This window comes from Haliaeetus leucocephalus, unplaced genomic scaffold (assembly GCF_000737465.1).
Source record: "Haliaeetus leucocephalus isolate CR32 unplaced genomic scaffold, Haliaeetus_leucocephalus-4.0 Scaffold880, whole genome shotgun sequence".
NCBI classification, from domain to species: Eukaryota; Metazoa; Chordata; class Aves; order Accipitriformes; family Accipitridae; genus Haliaeetus; species Haliaeetus leucocephalus.
This window is the reverse complement of record NW_010973316.1, coordinates 2,983,125-2,991,765: the sequence shown is the minus strand read 5'-3', so window position 1 is coordinate 2,991,765 and position 8,641 is coordinate 2,983,125.

Sequence of the window (8,641 nt, the reverse complement as noted above, 5' to 3'; positions counted from 1 at the left end):
TGCCCTTTTCCACCCATCTTTATGCCAAGTGGAGGGTGCGGGAGCAAGACGAAGCCTGAAAACACACAACTGCTCCTGCTTCAACAAGCTACCTGAGAGGGACTTTATCAGAAGTGTAGATGCTTAACACTTAGTTCTCGATAATGGTTATGTTTGTCCATGGCAGTGTTCTGTTTTAAAAAATCAAGTGCCTTATACTCCCAAGAAATAAGTAAAAACATATTTTGAATGCATTGCCATCTGGCTCGGTTTGTGTTCACCTCCTGTGGTACCAGTGTGATCAGTAAGATGAAAAATGTCACAAATACTGTTAACCAAACGCCACCTGTAGGCGTGCATCTCCCCCAAGAAGCTGTTGTGGTTTCAGCTCTCAAGAGCTGACAGCCTCAGCTATGAAAGAGGTGACATAGGGACAGCACAAGAGGACAAATGTTATTGCTGCCTCTGCCCAGCTTACTTCATTTCCCATTCCTGCATATTAACTTTTCAACCCACAAACTGAGATCAGTACCAATGCTAAATCCGTGGCTAATACTATGTTGCAAGCAAATCCACCCTCCCCTGAGCGGTGGTCAGTCCCCACAGCATTAGCAGTCAGACACACAGCTCATCTGATAAATCAGTTTACAAACTACCACTGCAGTCGTTTAATGCACGCTGGTTTCACACTGAAACCACTTCAGAGTAGGCTGCTGGCTTCAGCATGTCAGACACCCTCGTGTTGATAAGGAAGAAGCACAGAAGCGCAACTTGGCCTCCACAAACCCCAGCTCTGTCCCTGTCTGGGGGCAGAAGGCTTTGTTTCCATCTGACAGGTGTGGAGCTGGGGAAGGTGGAGAATTAAGGTTGCATGGTCCCACCTGCAATACCACAAAAGCAGCTGTGGGAGAAGCAGCCATGAGGGGCACAAAGCTGCTGACGAAGGGCTTCATTTACACAAATCAGCCAGCGAGACGCTTCTCTCCAGCATCTCATCTGACTTCCATCCCTCTGCACCACTATCTCACCTTTCCCCTTCCCCTCTTTTATTTTGTTCATGTTTTTCCACCACAGTGTAATACCTTGGCCAAATGTGAGTGGGGTTTTCTCATGGTAACACCCAAGGGAATGTGGCTGGTCCTAGTGAGGCCACAAGTCCTGCTCCAGGCCAGCAAGGTCCCAGTACATACAGTTGATTTGTTGCAAGGGATTCTATTTTATGTTTTAAATTATTTTTTTATATTGGGAAGAACAACACAGGTTCCTCACATCTCACTGCCCAGAACAGCTGAGGCCTTTGGCTGAAGTGTCCCCTGCGTCCCTTTAGCTGCACCTGGGAAAGAAACTTGAACTGAAGGCCAGTACCCAGACCAGGAAATCTAAACCCGAAGAGTTACAACTCAACATTACAAAGTGTCTGAAGATAAAATCCAACAGAGCAGGAGGCAGCAGATCTGCCCAAAATAAGCACCTGAGGAAACATGCTGGAGCCCAGCTAGGCTTGCCCCTGGCAGGAGAGCTGGCCTGGGGACACCCCTTGCCAAAAGGTGGGTGGCGGTGGCCTCAGAAATGGGCTGTGTGCCCCCAGCAGATGGCAATGCAGCCTGACAGCAGCAACCACCCTGCCACTGCCAAGCAATGCCCACACCATCAGCTGCTAAATTGTACCCCAAGAGAGCTGGGATTCAGCTCTTGGGTAGCCCTGGGAAAGTTGCTCAAACCAAAAAGCCCACAGGGATGAGGCTGTATTTGTATACTGTGTGGGATGACAGATGTGAGAAATGTAGAAGCCCTTCAGAAGTGCATGGCCTCCAAGTGAGTCATATACACCCTCGGAAAAAAACAAAACAAAAAAGCACATCTTTCCCAATCCTGCCTGAAGCCACCCAAGCTCCTCCACAAGCCCCTGCAGGGAAGACAACTCATGCTTTTCCACCACATGGGTATGTTTTCACGGAAACGCTCCACATGTTGGGTGAAAACACTCTATGCTTCCCCATGTCAGTTTTACAGACCTTGCACAAGTTCTGCCACCAGCTGCTTCCAACTCCCAGGAACTAGAGAGCCTCCAACCCCCACCCCCACAGGCTGCCTTTGGCTCTGTGAAGTCTCCTGCACTGAACATGCCTCCCCTAGAACCCCACAGGGTTTGGGGACATCCTAAAAGGGCAAGAATGTCAAGAAAACCCAGCTGGGCACACGTATAAGGGTGCCAAGGCTCACCACAGAGATTTTGATGTCAAGGGAAAAACCAAACCTAGGCAGGGCTGAAATGGCTCCTGCAGATGGGCTTGCAGTGCTGTCTCTGTTGGGACACGGCCTGAAGCCAACAGGGCCAGAGCAGCCTCAGGTCTCCCTGACCCTGCTGACAGGCAGTCTTGGGAGTTTTCAGGCAACCCCTTATTTCTGCCACACATGGGGACAGAGGAGTACAATGCAGGGAACTGGACCCCATCGAGTGGGGGGGTTTCAGGCCAGTGGGTTTTTTCAGGTTTTCAGGGGGATCCCTGTGCACAGTGGGTGTGCAATGTTAGCATCCAAACTCACTTTCAACGCAGCAGGAAGCAGATAACTAAGCTTAGGCCAACATACACTCAAACCCACAAATTCTGTATCATAGCTGGTATGGATGGATACTGCAGCATCTTTACAGCTAGCCCTTTCAACTTAACAAGAACAGCTAATTAACCTTTGCAAAAGTGGCAAGCATGGATTTCCACATTATAGCTGAAACTGAGAGGGTTGCTTCACTGACTGTTCTTCCTGAATCAATCAACACAGCTCGAACCTTCTGCTTGCCTTTTTGGTTTTGTTTTTCCTCCTTACTTTTGCGTTTCTCAGTGGCAGTAATTTTCTGGAAGAATCATATATGTGGGCCAGACCTGCAGCTGCATAAAGCCCATGGAGTTAAACTGATTTAGAACAGTTTAGGACCCAGCCCTTCTGCAACAGCTGAACATAGAAGTCAGAGGGAGTTTAATTAACTTTGAACAGTTGATCAAATTTCAGGCCTAGCTAATAAACCTGTTTGTGCCTGACCTTAACAGCAAGTCTGGGTATATTAATTAAAGGATCCCAGCAAGATCTGACAGGTAGCTTTTTGTTGGGTTTGGTTTTAGTTTTTTTTTTATTTTTGAAAGAACAAGCAAACTTTTCCATCATTCAGGAGGTCCCTCACAGAACAACCCCTTACCATGAGCTGGAAACCGATACGCCACCACTCTCGCTTTAACACAAACATATTTACATCCCTCCTGTACCCCCCTGTCTTTGCTAAAGATTACAGAATATCACTTCACACCAACTGGGCTTCAGAGAGCTCCTTCCCAGCTCTGGAGTGAGAATCAGGGATGCTGCTACTGCAAAAGTGACATTGCTTGGCTTGGGTGATGCTTTGCAAGCCCAGAAAAGAGATGAGGGGCTCACTGTGCCAATGGCCATGGTGGTTCTAATGTGAACATGGCATCTGGTGTCTGGGGATGAGTGTTGCCCACCATTCTGGTACCACTCCACTGGTGCAACTGACTTTTGAAAACAGAGGATGAGCATGAAGATCTCTATGAAGATCTCTGCCTGTCTGGGCTGGTGGGATGCATGGCTGCTCCGAGAACTGAAGAGGGCCATCACATCTTTGCATCCTGCGGGGTTTTTGCTGTTTCAGAATCAAAACCACTCCCTCAAAAAGCTGTTGGGGAAAAGCACAACACAGCTCTCAATACAGCTGCTGATCAAAACATAGCCTGCTATTGCCTCACCCACAAAGCTTTGTATTCCCACGTGTTGCTTGAGCCAGCTTTCACCCTCAGCATGGTGGCCCCTACTGTTTCCTCCTGCAGCAGAGCTGTCTGAAGACACTTCTGTTTTACCTCTCTCTGCACTTGTTTCTTTCTCACACACTTGTTTCTGTCTCCATGCTGCCCCTTTTGGGGAAGAAGGGTGGCAGCTTTTACTCTGGATCATTTCACGAATCCAGTTTACAGCATCATAGCAATGGGAGGGCAAAATGCAATGTGGGAGGACGGCAAAACCAGCTTAGCGCAAGGAAATCTGCACCCTCACAGTCGCTCATGGGGAGGAAGCATTTGAGCACAGCCAGGACCACCCAAGAACAACCTCATTCCCAATATTTGGGCAATCTAGATGCTAAGAGTTGCCAGTGGAAAGGGAAGAAGATTAAGTTTTTTCTCATGTAGCCCTCAACTCCAGAGGCACAAAAGTAATTTGCTTTTGTCACCCTCTGTGCTGGACGGGGCACCTTGCAGCCACCTTTTACCCTCAGACACTGTGCATCCCCTCCACTTCCCCCAGAGGGTGAACGAACAACAGCAAGTATGGCCAAAAAGTACAATAGATCCTGTAATAAATGGCCACCCCGGAAGCCTGTGGACAACAGTAAATTGCTCTGCTTCCTCTGCAGCAAGGAAAACAGCCAGCGATGGAGAAGGCACAGAGGTGGTGCTAAAAACAACTTGAAAGCCTTAACGAGGGAAAAAAGAGCACAGCTGTGGGGACCCATTTAACGCCATCTCTTCATGGCTGGGGAATTTCTCTCTGGCAGGACACATGTCAGGCAGCCCTTGCAAAAAGCTTGTTTTGCGGCCATTGCAGTTTGCTGCAGCATTTGCAGTGATCTCAGGCAGTAATCAAATCCACTGGTAGTACTTCACCATCCATAAATCCCATTGGAGCCGGGCCCATAAATAGTTACACTGTAGTATGCAGCTGCATACAGGGCAGGAGCAAATGTTCCACATTAACGGCTGTTGGCTCTAATCAGATTAACTGAGGAGTTGATCATATTTCCACCATTTGGCTGAGTTTTATTATAGCTACCCCTCCTTAAGGATACCCCTTCACTGGTGAAGGGGACACCACAGTAGTGCCAAACAGCTTGTAGGGGAGACCCAAAGCACCCCTTAGTTGCAGGGGTTTCCCCTATTCCCAGAAGTTTTTTGGAGCTGTTTTGTAGCACTTTGCTCTGTCATTGAGATGCTCCTCCTCCATACTGCCACTCCCAGTAGTGAATAGGAAGGGATTGATCAGATTTTTACAAGTGGCTGAAAAAATAAGGGAGAGACACCTCAGAAGACAAAGTCTAAGAGACTGCAAGAGGATTGCCATGAAACACAAAACTTTGGATGAGAGATATCCTACATCCAGTGATACCCTTGTTAGGAATCCATAGCTCATTTATTGCCATGGGAAAGAGGACAAACCCCACTTGGGTGGCAGCTACAGCGGGTCGCAGTTAGGTGAAAGCCACACCAAGATACAGCACAGCAGTTCCCAGAATAGGGCTCACCACCCCACCAGTTTGCAGTGCTTAGTATTTACAAGCCTGACAAATTCATCTGCAAGAAGCTGGGCTCTGGAACAGAAGTGGGAAGTTGCCAGTGGAAGCGTTTGGGAACCCTTGGTGGTTTATCACCACAGGGGATAAACTCCAAGGTGTTTATACCACCCAAAGCTGGGAAATATCCTTTTCCCACAGGGCTGACCCTGTGCTTTACAAGCATGTGGAGAAGACACAGCCTGATGATCCCAAATGAATACAAATGTGCCCAGGTTTGGGGAGCACACAGACCCTTTTTAAAACAGGACAATCATGTTCCATTATCTTTCCCCCTCTCTTTTGTTATCTTCACAATACCAATAGTTCCAATTCCCTGGTTTTCATCAGCAATAATCTCATTCATTCACTCCAATAACCACTTAGCCTTCCACTGAATAGTCTATGCATTCAAGTGTTGAATTACTGCCTTGTAAAACCAAGGAGCAATGATACTAGCACTTACTTCCCATACCCCTGATTTGTGACAGGCGATACCAGCGAGGGTGAAATAGAGACATTCTCTGTAACAACAGAAAAATGGCCTGACATCCTTTCATTGCTTTTCTCACTTTAAGATTTAAATATGATATGTGCTTTATAACAGGGCCTGATTTGAGACTCCTCCCAGCTGCAATTTTCACAAAACCTGTAGGAAGGTGATCACCTTCCTACACTTCTGTCCTTCTTTCTAGTTTCGCTGAAATAGTCCAAAAGAGTCAGAAGTATCACTGGGAGAATACAGAAATATGGACAAGCAAGGCAAATCCTTAAGTCTCGCCTTCTTAAGAAACCAGGCCAAGAAAGTGAATCATATTACTTGGAGTATGGAAGTTGCAGCCAAACTATTTGCTTAGCAAATGTATTAGATATACCTGAACAAAACTCTTTAATGATCCATGTGCAGCTTTGATCTTCCTTGGGTAAAATGAGGGATAAATTCCTCAATGAATTCCACCATTTGGAAATAGAAAACCCTACTGGATTACATACTGTAAAAGGTTCATGCCGTGCCCATGCAGAGCTGAGCCCTTTAATAATTTCAGATGACAGAAGTTTCATGTGCCATTCTGCCACTCCTTCTGATCTGAATGTGAGATGCAGAGTCTACACTGGACAAATCATTTTTCAGGTGTGCTCCAGCAACTGTCTCCTCTATCCAATCAGCTTAGGATGGTGCCTCCACACCACTTTTGAAGGCAGCTTTGGGAAGTCCACTAAGAACTGGGAGAAAGCCTCCACCCACTTGGGACCATCAAAGGGTTGGACTCAAGCCTACAAAGTCTCTACATGACACCCCAACAATTCTCTCAACATTATAATTTCATCAAAAGGAAAGAAACCTAGAGAACAGGGGCTGGAAGCAATGTTTGAAAGCTGCTCAGGCGAGACAGCTTGTTCCAGTAGACATGGTTTGTACCACTGTTTCCCATTAGGTTCTTTTTCTCCTTAATTTGAACCCTAATCATGCAATGTACACTGTACTACACATTCTTGTGGCCCCAGAGACATCATTAAAAGCAGACTTAGCTATGACTTCCTCTTTAAAAACCCATCTGTAGTAATGGATTTTCAAAGTGAAGCGAGTTGAGACACCTTGATTTGGAGGATGTTCAGCTTAAAATCCATGAAAGGAGGCCACAGGTTTTTTTTCTGTTTTTTGGGGGCGGCAGGGGAGATTTTTTTTTGTTTGGGTTTTGTTGGGGGGGTTTTGTTGGTTTTTTTTTTAAAGAAATGTTCATCATTTTCTGAAAACCCAAAATTGGTCTCTGAAAATCACTTGTGACTACTGAAATCCTTAGCCAATAGATAACAATTACCATCCTCATTACTGAGCAAATGATGACGGAAAGCGGGTCTGCGTCAGAGCACACAGAGGGGAATAGCAACTCTCAGCCACTGAAGCTGCCAACAACACATTCCTCCTGGCAGATGTTGTCTTATCCCAAGAGCTGCCACTGCCACTTTCTCCTGGACTGTTTTCTTCAGCTGTCTAATCCTGAGCTGCAGCTGCAGCAAACACACAGCTCCTCTCCTCCCAGCAAGCAGACACAAGAGCGAGTGTTCACAACCATGCTGTGGCTTTGGGTTTCTCCTTCCCTTTGAAGGGACAGAACTATTGGACAAAACACACTTGTCAGGTTAATTAGGAACTGGGAAATGTCAGTTTTGAACTCTACTGTGAAGAAAGCAGATCTGCTAAATTAGATGTGCTGGGAGTGAGGGCAAGGTGCTTTTCAGCATTCACCACCCCCAGGTAGAGAAGCAAATGTGCTACCCAGGATTAGCAGCATGCTTGTATTAAATTTTAAAGCCCACAGCAGACTGAGAGACTTGATTATGGTTCTTTAAATACTGTTAAAATGATAAAAACTTTATATAAAATCCTTGTGGAAATTGAACCTTTCAGAAGGGGAGATAAAAACTTTGCCTCCATCATGGCAACAAAAAGAAACTGTAAGAAGTAAAAACCAAACCAAACCAAAACAAAGTGATGCAAAGAAAAGATGGCAGGGACTGCATCCACACTGGAAGCTTCCTTGGGGACATCTCTACAGTGACACTCTAAAGCAGCATAAGCCCCATCTAATTTTAAGAGACTGAGAGTCTCAATTGATTTCAGATCATAAAAAGCACAAATGGGAGAGATACTCCCAACTCCAAAAGCAGCGGGCACAAAAAATTACATTCCAGCCTCAAACCTTACAGGCTGGTAACTATGGCATTATTAAAAGTGCAACAGCCCCCCTGTCCAAGCTGTCCTATAAAAGTTGTGTTAAACTGACATTCAACTCTGGAAGAGGGAGAAGGGAGGCACTGGCAGGAGGTTGCTAACATTACACAATATTCCACCCCTTGGAAGACGCATCCAACAATGTGAAGGTTCCACCCATAGCCATAGACAGATTTCCAAATGTCTTGATTCTCAGATCCCTCAATTATCTGAATATGATTTTATCATAAGAAGAAACCTGTACACTCATTGCAGAGAACAGCACTGAAACTAGGAGATTGTACCTTTTTTACAGCTGCTATACAAATGCTAAGTCTCCAAAAGCTTATAAATTAATTCTAAGCAATCATCTCCTTTGCCCCTGCCAATTCACTTAAGCACAGTAAGAGAATAATTAATAAAACATCCTCATCAATCATTATCTGTATGTAACATTCACAAGGACAAATCAAAACACGCACACAAAATGATTTCACAACAGTTCTGAAGGAAAAGCACTGGCTTGTGTTCACCGCAGCACATACAGTTTCATGTTATTGCTAGTTTAAAGTATTCAAATGTTCAGCTAAGTTGTTTACTTCAGACATCTACCAAAACCC